The sequence below is a fragment of the Macrotis lagotis genome, chromosome X (assembly GCF_037893015.1).
Source record: "Macrotis lagotis isolate mMagLag1 chromosome X, bilby.v1.9.chrom.fasta, whole genome shotgun sequence".
NCBI lineage: Eukaryota > Metazoa > Chordata > Mammalia > Peramelemorphia > Peramelidae > Macrotis > Macrotis lagotis.
The window spans coordinates 184,124,248-184,141,818 of NC_133666.1; the positions used below are offsets into that span (position 1 = coordinate 184,124,248).

The 17,571-nt window shown below is 38.7% G+C and overlaps 1 protein-coding gene and 2 long non-coding RNA genes across 4 annotated transcripts in view; 2 read left to right on the top strand and 1 right to left on the bottom strand.

Annotated features, from left to right (window-relative positions):
- Window positions 1–251: 251 nt before the first annotated feature.
- On the top strand, window positions 252–8,388 carry LOC141503340 (uncharacterized). Its single transcript, XR_012472812.1, has 3 exons — window positions 252–1,282; window positions 3,722–3,827; window positions 8,355–8,388. It is a non-coding gene; the product is annotated as an uncharacterized LOC141503340 (long non-coding RNA).
- On the bottom strand, window positions 4,531–7,431 carry LOC141503339 (uncharacterized). Of its 2 annotated transcripts, none has more exons than XR_012472811.1 (7): window positions 7,339–7,431; window positions 6,948–7,058; window positions 6,529–6,691; window positions 5,969–6,049; window positions 5,776–5,869; window positions 5,328–5,440; window positions 4,531–5,213 (listed from the first exon to the last, which is right to left on the bottom strand). It is a non-coding gene; the product is annotated as an uncharacterized LOC141503339 (long non-coding RNA). The 2 variants fall into 2 exon arrangements; XR_012472810.1 differs by having other exon boundaries at window positions 5,328–5,497.
- Window positions 8,389–8,635: 247 nt separating the features above from the next.
- Window positions 8,636–17,571, top strand: part of RNF112 (ring finger protein 112) — a 28,658-nt gene continuing 19,722 nt past the window's right edge. Inside the window, exon 1 of the mRNA XM_074208569.1 lies at window positions 8,636–8,784. The gene's annotated coding sequence lies outside the window, so the exon portion shown is untranslated. The remainder of the gene's footprint in view (window positions 8,785–17,571) is intronic.

Below are 17,571 nucleotides of genomic sequence, written 5' to 3' on the forward strand. Positions count from 1 at the left end.
TAAACCTTTATCCCTGGTATTCTCTAGCACCAGAGCATTGTTTTTCTAAGTGCCATGGGAGTGTGAGTGGACCAGTGACTGGGGAGGATATTTAAGCACTTGTATTTGGTTTGATAAATGGAGATCTAGGAGATCTTAGAGACCTTGGAGAACTTTCCAGCCTTGTCTCCCGCCCCTTCAATGTTCCCCTGGGTAAGGATAAGCTAGCCGGCAGGAACCTAACAGTTCCTGAGCTGCTAGTCAAACTGGAACATGACAAATGGTGCCTGAACAGGGACACAAAGGTAGAGGTAGCTGAGTGGAGTCTGGGATAAGGACCAGCCAATACAAGCAAGAGAAATTCCAGGTGACATCCAGGAGAAGAGGACTTTGGAGAGGAAACAGGCTGGATTATTACCAGGGGACAGATTTTAAGTAAAAGAAACAAATAAGTATTCAGCATTGAGGAGCCAGCAGGAAGTGGAGTCTCCGAGGTGGTGCTGCAGGAGGAAGGAACTTCTCCCTCAGCAGCAGCCTGTACCAGTGCCATGAACAGGATGCGGGGGACCTACTTGCTGTTCCTTTTGGCTCTGGCTGCCGGCCTGACTGCGCTATGCACACTAAACTTGACTCAAACCCCTAAACCTACGACCAACTGCAGAGACTCCTTGTCAGTGCCACAAACCCTGATACAGACCCTGATGCCTACAAAGAATTTCACTCCAGAAGCCACAACAATTTCACTCTCCAGCCTACAATCAAGCATGCCAGGACTCTTGCTCTGACGCCAGAAATCTGTAAAGTACACACTAATTGCACTTCCTGTGTTGAGAGTAAAAATGTCACATGCTATTGGACAGTTTGTAATGATGTTTGTAATGATGTTGCAACAACTCCAAATTGTACTGTAGTCAACAACTCAAGTAATTTCAAATGCTCTCTCTCATTCTCTGCTGCTTCCACCTTTTGCAGAGGGAGGGGGAAGAGAGAAGGAAAATCTTCCTTTTTGGAACTTTGAAACTCAAGACTATGTCTCAGAAGGAATGAATGCTTTGTTACAGAAAGGGCAAGACCCCCAAAAAACTTATTTTAGAAATCAAGGGACCCCCCCATGCCTTCTTCCTGATTTTGGGGGGGGTTGGGCAAAAGGCTATTGATTGGGAAGCTTCATGATCAATTACTTAAGAAAAAAGGGGAAGAAGAATTTTTTCTAAGACTGGGAAATTCAGATTTCATCTGTTAATGAAGCCTGTGCTTATGGCTAATATTTTGATCTGTGATGTCTCTACACTGTTCTGGAGAGGTGGGAAAATGTTTCTATTCTGAGATCTGGTATTGGCCAGGGTATCAAACTCAGCTTGGTAAATGTGATACAAGAGAGTTGTTTCTGTGTTTGTGTTGGTTTCTAAACTCGTGTGTTTGTGTGTGTGTGTGTGTGTGTGTGTGTGTGTGTGTGTGTGTGTATAATTCAGATCTGAAATAGTTACAGTTACCTGAGTTAAATGTTACTCCTTTTAGTTTGGGTTTTGAATTTGATTGCTTTGAAAGGTTTTTTGTTGGCAAAAGAAAAAAGTTTGTAACCTTTGTCTCATCTATCATCACATGGTTATAATAAGGGAAATAAGACAAATTATGACCCCCTTCTAGTATAAATCTGTGGAGTCATACATAATATAATTATGGAAATATTATTTTGTAAAATTTAATAACTCATGTTAGTTGACTTGGATGCTTAGTTGTTTTTACTATTGTTTAATTGACATTTGTTTATATTATTTTTGAACTTTTGTTTACAACTCATGTGACATTCATTATGTAATTGAATTAAAGAATTTGCTTCAAAAAAAACCCTAAAAAAGGGGATATGTAAGGGGATACTGTGCACGGGAGTACTGTAAACCTTTATCACCTGGTGTCCTCTAGCACTAGAGCTTTGTTTTTCTAAGTGCCACGGGAGTGAGAGTGGACCAGGGACTGGAGAGGATATTTAAACACTTGTATTTGGTTTAGGAGATCTAGGAGATCTTGGAGATCTTGGAGAACTTTCCAGTCTTGTCTCCAGCCCCTTCAATGTTCTCCTGGGATAAGCTAGCCATCAGGAACCTAACACTTCCTGAGCTGCTAGTCTAACAGGAACCTAACATGGGAGTTCTTCTCTTCTTCTAAGATTTACCTCAGATACCAACTTCTGCATAAAACTATTTCTCATTCCCCATTTGCTAGTGACCTTCACCTCAAACTGCTTTGGATTAACTACTTTGTATATATTTGCATTTATGAACCTTTTGGTGACACTGTATATCTTTTCGCTTATATTTATTGTCTCCTAGTTAGAATGTAAGCTCTCTCATATTAGGGATTGCTTCCTTCTTGGTTCATGTATCTCCAGAGCAGAGGGGTTAAACAAGAGGCCCCCCAACACACCGCATACAGTTTGAACCAGATTAAAATGTATCTGATTTTAATGTGTTGAATTATTCATAAAAAGAAATATATAAATAAATGTGTTTTTCAAAATCAATATGCAACTCACAAGGATCCTTGTATACCATGTAGAGAACTGGTACTGGCTCCAGAGCCAATAGGCTCTTAAGAAATAATTGTTAAAAAAAAATAATTGTCGATGACAATTTTCATCAATTGTCATCAATCATCACTGACTGATTTTTATTGCCTCTGTATTTCCCATCATTTCAATTTTCTACCCTATGGAAATTCAATTTAAAAATATCAACAGACTATTTGGATGCAACCACGTCTAACCTAGGTTTAAGCTCCAGAAGAATAGGCAGTGGAGAGAAAAACTGACCTGGGAATTTTCAAGACTTCAGTTCTAGACCCCATCTGCCACTACTATCTGAATAAGACCTTAATTCCATTAGTTCACAGATCTTTACTGAATGCCTATTAGGTGCCTAATCTTGCACTTGTCACTGAAGAATTAAAAGATGAATGAGGCATAATCCCTGCTCTTAAAGAGATTTGAAGCTTTGTAATCTTATATATTTTATTTGATGCACTTAAAAATACAATTCTGATGAGCCTATAGACTTCAAAAGGAATCCAAAAAGGCTAAAATTTTTCAGACTAAATGATTTCCAAAATCCTTTCCAGTTCTAAATTTATGGTTCAGTGAGCTATGTCAGTTCATGGGTAGGATAAATTACCTTTGGTTTAGGGGACCCTGAAAGCTAGGATTCCTGGAATGGAGTCAGGAAGATATCTTCTTGAGTTGAAATCTGACTTCAAACACTAGCTATGTGAACCTGGGGCAAGTCATTTAACCCTCTTTGCCTCAGTTTCCTCATCTGTAAAATGAGTTAGCAAAGAAGATTGCAAACCACTCCAATATCTTTGCTAAAAAAAAACCTCAAATAGGGTCACAGAGAGTCAGATGTGACTGAAAAACAAAGGGGATCTGGGAAGGCTTCATGATAGAAGTGACATTTCTAGAATCAAAGAGGGAAGTAAAAGACAATCAGCCCAACTCCCTTATTTTAAAGAAGATGGAATTTCTTGTGTGTGTGTGTGTGTGTGTGTGTGTGTGTGTGTGTGTGTCTGTCTGTCTGTCTGTCCCTGTCCCTCAAATAAACATAAAATTTAGAGCAGTTACAATGAAACTAAGAGGGAGGGAGTAGTATTGATAACAATCTCTCCTCTGAGGATTGTTTCTCTAGTGCAGGTATTATCTCCATGCCATGCCTTCTTTATTCAGATAATCATTTCTATTACCTCTCCACAGGTAGCCTGAATCCTGCCCTGGAAGCCCTGGGTTCTGAGGGAGATGCACCTTATATTGGGGGCCTCCCTGCCACTTCCTGTCCAGCTTTCCAGTTATGCTATCATAGGTACCTTTCCCTTTCCAGTTCCCTTCACCTATAGAAGGTGAGGATGAGACTTGCTTGCTTGGTTCTGTATCCCAGTATTGTGTCTGGTTCAAAGTAAATGTTTAATGAAGGCTCTGTCTATCTATTTATCCTTCTATCTGTCTTCCTATCTTTCTATCTATATTTATCTATTTTATATCTTTTTCTTTCTACCTTTTTCCCATCTACCATCTATCTAATTAGCTTTCTTTCTATTTCTACTTATCTATCTTTATCTCTATCCATCTATCTTTCTAACTTTTTATCTTTCTATTTATGTATTTATCTTTCTATCTTTTTTTATTCATTTATCTTTCTATCTTTTCCTACCTATTTATCTTTCTATCTTTCATTTCTTTATCCACCTATCTACCTTTATTTATCATTTTATCCATCTATCAACTATCTACCTCTCCTCCCATCAAACTTCTTTACTCTCCTCACAGAAGAGAGAACCTTCTATTTATTAGTGTAATAATATCCACATATATATTTCTCCCTCATCACATTCAACTTAGATCAGTGTATACCAAGGAAACAATGCATACTATGAAAGCAGATTGCCTTCTGTGGGGGGTATGGGGAGGGAAGTGAGATAAGGGGGAAAATTGTAAAATTCAAAATAAATAAATAAAAATAAATAATATCCACATATAGCACATCTAGCACTACAAGTTTTGCAAAGTACTTTATATACATTATTTCAATTTGAGTCATATTGATTTTACAGAGATGTTTAAATGACTTGTCAAGATTATCACAACTAATAAGTGTCTGATGCAGGTTTTAGACTGAAGTTTCTTTTCCCATCTCTCTGTCTGTTTCTTTTCTCTCTATCACTCTTTCTGTCTCTGTCTGTCTGTCTGTCTCTCTTCTCCTCTCTTCCTCTTCCCTTTCCTCTCCCAAAACCAATACTGTATCCCAATTCCTTGAGGAAAGGACTGTTTCATTTTTGTTTCTTTATTTCCAGACCCTATACCACTGCCTTACATATAAGTATTTCATAGATGTTTGTTGAATTCTCTCTTTTAGCTTGTCTTCCCTAGACCAAGTAACTTTCTCTTAAGAAAGAGAATCTTTTTTCCTCTCTCCCCTCTCCGTTTTATAGCCCCACAAACAGAAACTCTGCTATCACCAGGAGTAGACCAAAAAAGAATGAATGATCCAGGATGGCCAGGAAATGAGGCAGATGAAGGGATGAGGTTCTGTTGTACTTCAGGAGCAATGGTGATGATCCAAGGGGTGAAGACAGCCACATTGGCATAGACTTCAGGACCATTAGGGTCCACAGATCTCCCCCCAGCTTACCACACCTCCTAGCACCCATCGATCTTTCAAATGACAAGACAAGGGGTCCCCAGAATAACCCTGGAAGAGATATATTGTTGACGTGTGGCTGGCTCTGGGGCTCTGGGCAACACTCCCAAGGGGAACAGATCTGATGGGGAAGCAGGACAAAAAGTTAAGAGATTTGGCACTCACTTGTCAGGAGTCTGTGGAGCCTCCTGTGCTGCCAGCGCAGACCATATCATGTTCAATGACAGGGACATTAAAAGGACAGTGGGTGTCCCGGTGGTAGAGGGTCTCACAGGTCTCTTGAGACAGGAGAGAAATGTTGGCCTGCTGGAGGGTTTGAGGAGCAGGGAGAGGAACTAAGAAAAGAATAAAGGGTGGGGAAGTGACTAGGAAAGAGGACTAGAAAGACCATAAAGTTTAGATCTTTGGAATTATTTGGAGATAATGGGTAAAGAATCAGGGATAAATTAGGAAGAAACCTGGAGTGTAAATGGCAGATTAGTGCTTGGAGACTGAACTAGGTTTAAAGTATTATTGTGTAGATCAGAGAGGGAGCATGAACTAAAGATAAGTGTAGAAAGGCCAGGACGGGGAGGCAACAAGTAGAGTGATCTGGACTTCTAAACAGGCTTACCTCCTTCTTTAATGTTTCTCCAGTCTGTCACCCAGCATGATGTCCCAGAAGGAATTGGGGATGAGGTTCTAGTGAGACAGATGGGCAGGATGTTCTGGGAGAAAGGCACAGGCTTGTCAAGCTATACCAAAGCTATATCACCCCCAGACTCATCCAGGCTGGTGTATGCAGGATGTTAAATGATCTGCCTTACTCTTTGCTCCAAAGCATTGGGACTTGGGAGTCCAGGTGGCGAGACCCCAGGAGGACTGAGAACCGGGAAGCATTCAAGCGGCTATTGAGAAGGAAGACAGATAACCAAGTTGGCTCAGCAAACCTTATATTCTGACAAGTGTATTTTTATTCCATATTCAAGGGCAAATTGCAAATAAGACCCCAGCATTTTCTATTCTTTTCCTCCTTTTTTCATCCCTTTCCCTTGAGAATTTTTCAGGGGGCACTTAGGTGGCACAATGGATAGAGTATCAGTTCTGGAGTCAGGTGGACCTGGGTTCAAATTTGATCTCAGACACTGACACCTATTAGTTATGTGACCTTGGGCAAGTTATTTAACCCCGAATGCCTTGCCAAAAACAAAATAACAAAAAATTTCTGTGACTCTTCCTGCATCACTCCTCTGTCACCACATTTTTAAAATTTCCACCCTTACTTGTTGTTCCTGAAATCCCCAATTTTCACAGATTCCTTCCTCCCCTAATTTTCCTTCACTATCCCTATATTTCTCTATTGTTAACAGCTCCTTCTGGGACATACCTGGGAATGCAATGGGCTGCAGTGAGCAACTAGCTGTGGGAAATTAGGGTGGCACCACAGACATACTGCTTAAACCATCAGAGGCTGCCATTCCAGGGCCATGTGCTCTCCTTGGCATCCTCACCCCCAACCACTCGGAGAAAACGGGGAGGTTGACCACAGACTAGGAGAGTTGAGAGAAGAGTTCTGACAGATCTCAGCACCAAATACTCAGAGTCCAGACTTGTCCATACTTGAGAACTCCCCTCCACTCTAAATCATTTCCTTCCCTTTGCTGCTTCAGAGAAATTCTATAAATTCCATAAAATCCTATAAACCCAGGTTCTTCCTTCTAAAAACCCTGAATGTCCTGCTCTCTATTTTGCAACTCTTATCCATGGATCCCCAATCCTTTCCCAAACCAAGTCACCTTGTTTTACCTAAATTCCAGGGAGACTTCTGTTCTTCTTTGATGGCTGCGAGGATAGGAGAGTCATTGTGAGGTTTAGTACTCATACGAGGGGAAGCAGTCACCAAAAAGACCATGGTCCCTGTGAAGGAGAAAGTCTCATGTAGCATCCTTTTCCTACATTCATTCCAGCACCCACTGCATGGATCACTTTTAGTGGGAGCTGAAACTACTAACTCTAGCCCTGACTACTGGAGCTGGAGAACACTGTTTCTAAAAAGATACCATTCAAAGTTGTAGAAACTGGAAGGAGAAAGAAACGGGAGAAAGGCAAGGATTCAGGGGTCAAGAAAAAGGGAGAGATGATTTGCTCTGAAAAGACAGGGGCTTCTGATTCTAAAAAAAGGAAATGGGACACTTACCCAGAATCACTCTCAGAGATGCTCTCCACTGATACTCCATTCTTTGCTACGCCCAAAGACTAGCTTGCTAAACTCAGGGCTTAAGAGGTATTCCAGGGACCCTCCCTATGGGCACACCTCAATGAAGCTCCACCTACTCTTCTTCCACCTGATCTCCATCATTACCTATGGTTCATATTGCTTTTATACCTGTGAAATGCTCTACTGATCCCTGGTCACATCCAGGGATCTTTTCAACAGGATTAGAAGGAGAAACAAGGATTTGGGAAAAGAAAAGAAATGTAATAGGTGATGTTAAATGGAGAGATTTAGGGCTTGGAAGACCCCTATGCCTGGCCTCTAGGGTGGGGCTGAGTTTCAGAGGAGTTGGGTGAGGTTTAGGAAATTTAGGTGTTGGAAAAGTTAGTGCTGTTGGAAAAGTTAGTACCTGTTGATTTGTCAATTTATGTAACTGGTTCCCACAGAATATCAGTCACCAGAGGCTCAATTTTTTGAGTAAATTTTTTTTTTGTATTTGGGACCAGTTACTTCAAAAGTGAATATCAGCCAAGTAAGGGTCAAAGGTCAAAAGGGGAGTTAGCCAGATGCCAGATCAGCAAGGGAAGTGAGATATAGGGAGGAAAGAAAGAGCCTGGGAGGGGAAGGCTCCCTAGCTTGGGGAGACAATAGCCTTGGATTTGGGAAGGAAGATCTTATAGGGTGGGGTGACTCTGATTTAATCTTTTTCAAGCAAGAAGAGGAAATTCTCCCTTTAGTATTGAATCAGTATTTGCCTCTCCCTAATCACAAATTCCTCTGGAGGAATAGCATGACTTCCTGGTTTGTTCTGGACATTAGTGAAAGGGGAAGAAATGGTGAATATTGCATGCTCCTTATCACTTCCCTTTCAAAATCCAAACACTATTCTCCAAAGTCTCTGCCTTTATGCCCCAAATCTATTCTACATACAAGCTATGCACATAGATCCAGAACTGGAAGACTTCAGAGGCCATCTAATACTGTTTCTTTTTTTACAGGTAAGGAATTTGAAGTTCACAGAAGGTGAGTAAGATGGTTAAGGCTGACTAGATAGTAAGCTGGGTTAACATTTCTGGGTCTCAGTTTTCTCAGCCCTGAAGTGAGTGAGAGTCATTGGACTAAATGATCCCTGAGGTCCTTTTCCACTCTAAATCTGTAAGTCTTCCTGTTGATCAGTCATGTCTGATCCTTCTTTCTTTGAAAAGATACTAGGAGTCCCTGACCTCAATGAATGAATTCAACGGCAGGGATACCATGCCTAGAAGTGCCATTTTCTTTTCTAGCTCATTTTACAGATAAAGAAACTGAGGCAAACAGGATAAAATAACTTGTCCAGCGACACACAGCTATTATCAGAGACCAGATTTGAACTCATCTTTCTGACTCCAGGTCCAGTGCTCTACGAATTGTACTACCCAGCTGCTGTCTGTGAGTCTGTGATTCTGTAATTCTATTCCCCACTACAATCCAAATTTCATTGTCTTCCCAGAATCCAGAGGCTAACCCTTCTGACTTCTTGCTCAGTACTTCAGATTCCTCCTCATTTAGCTTGCTGAAAGGTGGGAGTTCTCCTCCAGTAATCTCCCAGGCTGTCATCTAACTTCTTCAGAACAATGCATCAAACTATCACTCTTCCACCTTGGACATTGATTTTCTTCTTTGAAGAGTAAATTCTAGTGCTGGAACCATAAAGGTCTTCCTTAGCATGAGTCCTGTGAAGTCGGGTCAGGACCTTGGAGGAATTACTGCCTAGGTACCTACACCCCAGTGAGTAACCACATAACTGATTGTGGAGAGTTGACTCTGAATAAGATTGGACCAGACCCAGGACCACTCCCTTTAGGTCATCTTCCCCATAGTATCTAGTTCCCACCAAGCAACCCTAAATCCCCGTAGTCTAACTCTATGACTCATTATACTTTTCATATAATTTCTACTATTTTTAGTTGACTTTTCATACCTATTTTCTGTGACACTATGGCTAGGATCCTTGAGGACAGGGACTATGCCTTGCACATCTTTGTCTCTTCTGCCTTGTTCAGGACCATGCATATCACAGACTCTTGGTAAAGATTTATTTTTCCCCCCACAATCAACAAATATTATTTTTAAAAATATTTATTTTTTTCAAGGACATGTAAAAACAATTTTTATCATTCATTTTTCAAAATGTTGACTTCCAAATTCTCTCCCTCCCTCTTCCCTTCTCCTTGAAAAGAGAAACAATGATAAAGGTTATAAATATGCAATCATACAAAGCATATTTTCATATTTATCTTGTGATGAAAAGAAACAGAGATAAATAAAAAAGAAAAAAAGTAAAAAATGTATGTTTCAGTCTGCATTCAAATGCCATTAGTTCTACCTCTGTAGGGATCATATCTTTCATCACTTGTCTGAGAGATGTCTTGGACCATTGTATTACTGAGAATTAGTTAGTCCATTCACAGAATAAATAAGTATTACTAAGTATCTACCAGGCCCTTGCTACATCCTAGGATACAGGTACAAAAAAGAAAAAAGAACTCTAGTTGCAATGAATTTACATTTCTTTTTTTCCCTTTTTTCTTTTTTTAAATTTTATTGATGTACTTTTTTCTTACATGATCAGATTTAATTCTAGCTCATTCTCATTTTGTGAGAGGGCTCTTGTAACAAAGTGAAGCAGTATAGTAAAACTAATTAGACAATAACTTCATCAGAAAGTGATGAAAGTGCATGGAACATTTCATATTTATATAACTGCCTACCTCTCTGTTTTTAAAATTACTAACAAATCTATTTTCTCTCCCTATTTTTCCACCCTATATGCCATTAAAAAAAATTAGAACAAATTTTTTGTATCAAATCTTCATTATCAAGCTATGAATGTATATAATGAATGTATATAAAAATATATTTCATTCCTCACTCAAACATCCATCACCTCTCTGTCCTGGATAGCAAGTTTCATCACCAGTTCTCTAGAACCATGAATGGACATTGTAATATAACAAAGATTTTTTTTTTACAACTTTCAAAGTTGTTTGTTTTTGAGAGTTTGGATTTAGAGTTTTCGTTATTGTATAAATTGTTCATATCATTCCTCATCAGTTTGTGGATATTCTCAAACTTTTTTATTTTTAGAATATTGATGTTATGGTATAATTTTTTCTTCTGGTTTTGTTCATTTCACTTTGCATTATGTCTTTTTAAAATCATCAGTAAGGATTACTTGATCAATCCCAATCTTCTCTTTATTCAAATTGTTCCTGAATTCCCTTCTAGGAGTTTTCTCCATTACCTATAACCTTACTAGGGGATTCCTTTTTCCCTAGTACCTTCCTTTGGAGTCTTCTCCCAGAGTCAACCATTCCCCCTCACCCAGTAGACTAGATCTTCTTGAGGACAGGTTCTTCTTTAAGCTTAATATCTCCCCTAGAGTTTAGCACACTGTTCCATGAAGTATATGCTTCATAAATGTTAATCACGGGGTGGCTAAGTGGCTTGGTGGATAGAGCACCAGCCCTGGATGGAGTCGGGAGTACCTGAGTTCAAATCCAGCCTCAGATATTTAGTAATTGCCTAGATGTGTGGTCTTGGGCAAGCCACTTAACCCCATTGCCTTGTAAAAATAAATAAATAAATAAATAAATTGTCTGTGTCTGAAATCTGAACAAGACTAAGCACCAAGGACACAGAATCTGAATATCCAGCCACCCCAAATCAGCTATAAGATGTTCATTATAACCCTGTCACTTCTCCCTCTTCCTGGGAGAGTGGAAGGAGGAAGAAAAGAACTGGAAGGCTCAGAATTTCTCATTTCTAAAAGGACAACTTCACCTGGATAGGCAAAGAATATGTGGTTGAATTACTGCTACTACTAATAATGTTTGTCCTTCATTTACAAAGAAGATCATGACATCAGGGAAGTGATGTCATGAAAAGCACATGAACTGGATTTGACTGAGGGAGTTCTGTGCTAAGTCACCAGCCTCACTTTCTCCTCCAGAGCCATCTGGGTCCAGTGGCCAAATATGAGTCAGGACGACTAGAGACGGCCCCGAATGCAGGGTAATCAGAGTCAAGTGACTTTCCCAAGGTCACACAGCAAGTAAGTGGCAAGTTTCTGAAGTCAGTTTTGAACTCCTGTCCTCCAAACTCTAAGGCCAGTGCTCCACCTAGCTGACCCCCATCTAGGACATTCCATTCTTTTTGGTTTTTTGCAAGGCAATGAAGTTAAGTGACCTGCCCAAGATCAGACATAATAAGTAATTATTAAGTATCTGAGGCTGGATTTGAATTCAGATCCTCCTGACTCCAGGGCCAGTGTTCTATCCAATGAGCCTCCTAAGTGTCCAATAGCTGACCCATCAATTTCCCAGGGCTTCTGATTGCGACCCTTCTAGGAATTGGTGACACATCTAATGAGATCCTTTAAGGCAGAAAAATAGGATGAACAAAGGCAAGATTCCTTGATTAGCTCCTCTGATCACCCTAACCTTCCACTGCTCTGCCCACCTGTGCCTTGGAAAAGTCCAGCAAGCAATGAAATATCCAAAGCCTTATGAGGTCTTCCAGCTTGGACATGAGCTCTGGGACCTATCAAAGAACATCCAACCAGTACCTTTGCTGAACCCAAAGAACAAGACAGAGACCAGAACTGGATCAGTTTGAAGATCTTTATTTCCTGGGGAATGCATGGGGATGAAGAGGGTCCAAATCAGACAGTAGCTGAGTGTTCAAGGGATAGAGTTTTTATAGTGTTTTGGGGTGGGGTGGGAGATACTGAGAGCAAGCAGGATACAGAAGCAAAGATAGTCTTATCATATGTAAATATAGGGTTCCTATAGACAGAGTGGGAAAAGGGTTAGAGTCTTTGAGCATATTTCCTGAGATGGAGGGAGTCACATAGTCATGGGCTTCCCACAGGTTTGAGGAATTTACTATCTTATTGTTCCAGCCACACCTGGGGAAGGGGGAGGCAGTCCTGGAATTTAACAGATACAGCAAGATAATTAGGCTGACAAGGGTGCTTTGTGAATCTTCAAACAATTTTATGGTATATCTGTGACCCCCAACATCAAGTACTTGGGTCTTATCAGATTATCTTCAGACCCGAAGGTACCTAGCCAAATTTGTATTTCTAAGGAATTTCTCAGGGCCCAGAAGGATGTCAGGGACCCCTTTTGTTTTAGGTTTTTGCAAGGTAATGGGGTTAAGTGGCTTGCCCAAGGCCACACAGCTAGGTAATTATTAAGTGCCTGAGGCTGGATTTGAACTCAGGTACTCCTGACTCCAGGGCTGGTGATCTATCCACTGTACCACATAGTCGCCCCAAGGGGACCCCTTTCTAAACAGGAATTTCACAAACATTGATATTGTACTTCACCTTCAAGAGATGTGGGCACAGAATAAACTTGTTCTGTGAATGGTTAAGTGATTTGTTCAACATCTCACATCTACTTAATGGTTGCAGTTAAAACTGGAACCAAGATCTCCAGGTTTCTTTCTCTTAGATGGGAAAACATTTTCTAAATAAGAAATCTGTGAGGTTCAGAAACATCATTTGCTCATATTATACAAACTAGTAAATAGTGTGAGTCAAAACTGTCATCTGTTCATTAATTCAATAATACTTTATGAAAGTCTACTACTTTATGAAAGCTACTGTGCTAGAAACTGAAGATGCAAAGAGGAAAATAAAAGTCTCCGATCTCAAGGAATTCACTTTTGGGTGAAGACTGTGAAGACTGCAGTGAGAATGAGCCAACATTTTTAGAGATTATTTGGGTCCATACCCTTATTTTACAGATAATGGAGCTAAGAGGACAACAGAATTTGTTGAACCACCTTCTACCTCTCTTCTTCACCTGCCCTACACACCAAACAAAATGGATATTCCCTCCCCCAGACCCTAAAGTTGACATTTTCTTTCCTATCTGTGATATCATATAGTCTATTTGCTTCACTTAGAGTTCCCTTCCAGCCAACTCTGCCTTTTGAAATCCAACCCATCAGGACTTGTACAAGCTGATGCAGAGTCAAGTAGCCAGAACTGAAGGATAATCTACATAATGATAGCAATAAGGTAAAGGTATAGAGGGATCAGAAGTTCCAGTCACAATGAAAGGACACAGAGTTTTCCCACATTCTCTTGAAATGATGTAATAAAGTCATTAGATCAAAAAAGGATTAAGAAATACAAAGAGAAATATGAGTGAGTTCCTCTGTCCAACTCAGGATGGCATAAAAAGATCATCAGAGGAAAGAATACTGAATGATACATCCCTTAGTCAGCTCAAGCTCCAGTGACAGTGGCCAGAAACCCAACAGTGACATGATTGGAGAAGCACCGGGAAGGAAGGAAGGTCACAGAAGACTCTGAACCAGGGAGGCTTGGAAGATCATGGCAGAGATCTGATAGCAAACTGCTTAACTCAGATTGGAAATACTGGCACATGCCAGTATTCTGAGCCCACTTATACAAAAGAAAAGAAAACCTATAGCAGGACCTAAGGAAATAGAGGTCATGATCTGACTACCCTATCCAAGAATATGGGAGGAGGTAGAACCTGGGTCTGGCACAAAGGTCCAAGATTGAAGGCCGAAGATATGAGTATACAGAAGAAGACACTGAACACTAGGAAGAAATCATAGAACTCAAGAAAATAAAAAAGGAAAATGTGGAATGAGTACAAAAACAACCTTAAAAACAATGGATTGATCATAAGGATTACAAGAGTAATCTTTGTACAAGAGTACAAAGAAGAAATGAAGTTAGAGATTTTAAACTTAAACAAGATTTGAAAGAAGAGTTGTGGAGGAGAAAAAAAAAGTAAAAAGAGAATAAATAGCTTGGAATAAAAGACAGAAAATTTTTTTCAAGTAGCAGATATACTGAAAATTAGAAAGAAGCAAAAAAGAACATAATGACTCCATGAGACAAGAAGAAATATTAGAACAAAATCGAAAGACAAAAAAAAGGGGGGGGGGAAGGGTAAGACACTGCCTGTGAAAAAATATTGGCAAGGAGAATAGGTGGAGAGACTTTTAAAATTTCATTTTATTTCTTAAATTCTGAACTACATAAACACCAAATAAAATGGATATTTCTATATACAATGTAGAACAGAAGGGGAGGATTGCACATGAAGCTGAGATCTCTATTATGTAGTACTTAATTTTAACTACCAATTATATTATAATATCAAAGCTATCCTGTTAATCGGTGATTCCTTCTGGTCTTTGTCCTGTTCTCTTTTCTTTTTGAGGAGAAGAAGAGTCCTATTCCTCATATTCTTAGTTTCTTTTTCTCCCTCAACAACTGAAGAACAGTAAAAAAACAAAGCAAAAAAACAAAACCCCTTCCAAAACCCTCCCAACAAATTATTGTAATAAATATACATAACCAAACAAAACAAAGTCCAATATTAGCCATGTCCAAAAATATTTCATTCTGTAGCTTAAGTCTATGTCTGCTCTGTTAGATGGTGTATAGCAAGCTTCATCATTAGTCTTTTGAAGTCAGGGCTCATAATTGCATTGAACAGAATTCTTAAGTCTTTTATATAACATTTTCCTTTAATGTTGTTATTATATAAGGTTTTCTCCTAGTTCTGCTCACCTGAATTTGCATCAACTCATATAAGTCTTCCTAGGTTTATCCAAAACCATTCTTTTTGATATTTCTTAAGGGGAAATAATATTTCCTTGCATCCTTATCTCATAATTTTGTTTAGTCATACCCTAAAGGATGGATACTCTCATACTTTCCAATTCTTTGCCACTATAAAAAAGTACCACTAGTATTAATACAACATTCATAATCCATTTAAACTGGTCAAAATAATTAGATTGCTTCTTTTTCCCCAATAGTAATATTATCAGTGATGGTCATTAGATACCACACTCCTAAGATTCCATGAATAAAATTAATACCTAGAATTAATGTTTATTCTTCTTTAGCTTAGTGTGACATTCCATTATCTATTTATATTTGATCAGATATGCTCATATTACTGGTTGTTTTAAAAATAATAAATATCTTTGGGGGGCGTTGTTGTTTTGGGAAGGCAATGGTGTTAAGTGACTTGCCCGAAGTCACACAGCTAGGTAATCATTAAGTGTCTGAGGCTAGATTTGAACTCAGGTCCTCCTGACTCCAGGGCTGGTACTCTATCCACTGAACCACCTAATTGCCTCTAATAAACATCTTTTTAATATTTTTTCCAAAACAAAACAAAAAAAGAACCACTATAAAGATTTTATATCTTTTATTTTCTTAGGGTAAATATTATTGAATCTATTTAAGTGACTTTATGGATTTAGAGTAAGGCTATGAATTAAGAATTATTGAATTCAGGGTGGCTAGGTGGTACAGTGGATAGAGCACCGGTCCTGAAGTCAGGAGGACCTGAATTCAAATCTGTCCTCAGACGCTTAATGATTACCTAGCTGTGTGACCTTGAGCAAGTTACTTAACCTCATTTGCCTTGCAAAAAAAAAAAAGAATTATTGAATTCTAGGGGCAGCTAGCTAGTGCAGGAGAAAAAGCATTGGGCTGAAGCAGGAGGACCTAAGTTCAATCTGACTTTACACACTTGATATTCATTAGCTGTATGAACTAGAGCAAGTAGATTAACTCCATTGCCTCACAAAAACAAAAACACATACACTACATACACACACACACACACACACACACACACGTAAAAATCATTGAATTCCCTGAAGCCATTGTTTTTTGTATTTGAAGAAATGACAAAAAACTGTCTAGATCTATTATAACCAAAGGATAAAACAAAATAGAAAGGATTCATTAGTAAAATCCTGAGGGAAATTGAAAAAACTCTTAAGTGTGTTATATGAATAATAATAATACTAGCTAGTATTTATAAAGTTCTTTGGGTTTGCAAAACACTTTTTCAATATTATCTCATTTTATTTTCTGTTGCATTGAATAATAATTGTGGGAAGTAGATGTTATTATTATGCTCATTTTACATATGAGGAAACTGAGGATGGTGGAGGTTAAGTGATTTACCAAGAATCACACAAGAAGTTTCTGAGACAGGATTCACATTCAGGTGTTTTGGACTCCACATCCAATGATTTGTCCATTTTACTTTCTAGCTTCCAATTCAAAAGTACTACAAATAGTCAAAAAGTAAGAGGTGCAGTGCTAAGGAATCACAGTCAAAATTATAAGACTTGATAGCAATTATTATGTATATATATGGTTTTTGCAAGGTAATGGGGTTAAGTGACTTGCCCAAGGTCATACAACTAGGTAATTATCTAGTCTGAATCTAGATTTGAACTCAGATCCTCTTGACTTCAGTGCTGGTGCTCTATCCACTGTGCCACCTAGCTGCCTCTGCAACTATTGTATTTTAAAAAAGAAAAAACCTTGCAAATGTTATTCCCCAAAAGAAAATAAAGGCCTAGAAACAAGAATAACTTAGTTTGCAATATTGAGAATAATCTTACATGAAAAATATAGATATTAAATATAATAGAACTCTTTAAAGCCTTCCTGATGAAAAGATTAGAGTAAAAACCTTGAAATGGAAACACAGTGGTAAAAAGGCAAATATATTTGAGAACGGTCTAAATGATGATGACATTATTATATTTCAACAACTCAAGAAAAAAGGTCTTTTCAGAATCTAATGTCTTTAAGAGTCAATGATGGCACTAAATAAGTTGAGGGTGGTTTTGTTGTGCTTTGCTGGCCTTAAGAGAGGAAAAAGAAAAATGAGTATAAAAATAAATTTACTAGGGAAGAAATGAGGGACAAGAGGGGAAAAAATGTGATTATTAACTCCATTTCACAGTTGAGGTAACTGAGGCAGGCTGTGATTAAGTGATTTACCCAAATCACAGTCAGGAAGTGACTGAAGGTGAATTTGAACTCAGATCCAGTACTCTTTCCACTAGCTGCCTGGTATGCATACAAATATACAAATGTGGAAGGAGAGGTAAGAGGTGGGGAATGTGGATCCAAATCTCATTTTGTTTCAATGTTCTTAACCTGTAGTCCATGAACTAATTTTTTAAAAATAATGTATATAACTATATTATGATATAAATGGTTTTCTTGTAATCCTATATGTTTTATTTTATATATATTTTAATTATAATTCTAAGGAGAGGGTCTATAGATTTCCCCAGACTGCCAGAGGAATCCTTGACCCAAAAAGGTTGTTGTGAGCATCCCATGAGATAATAATT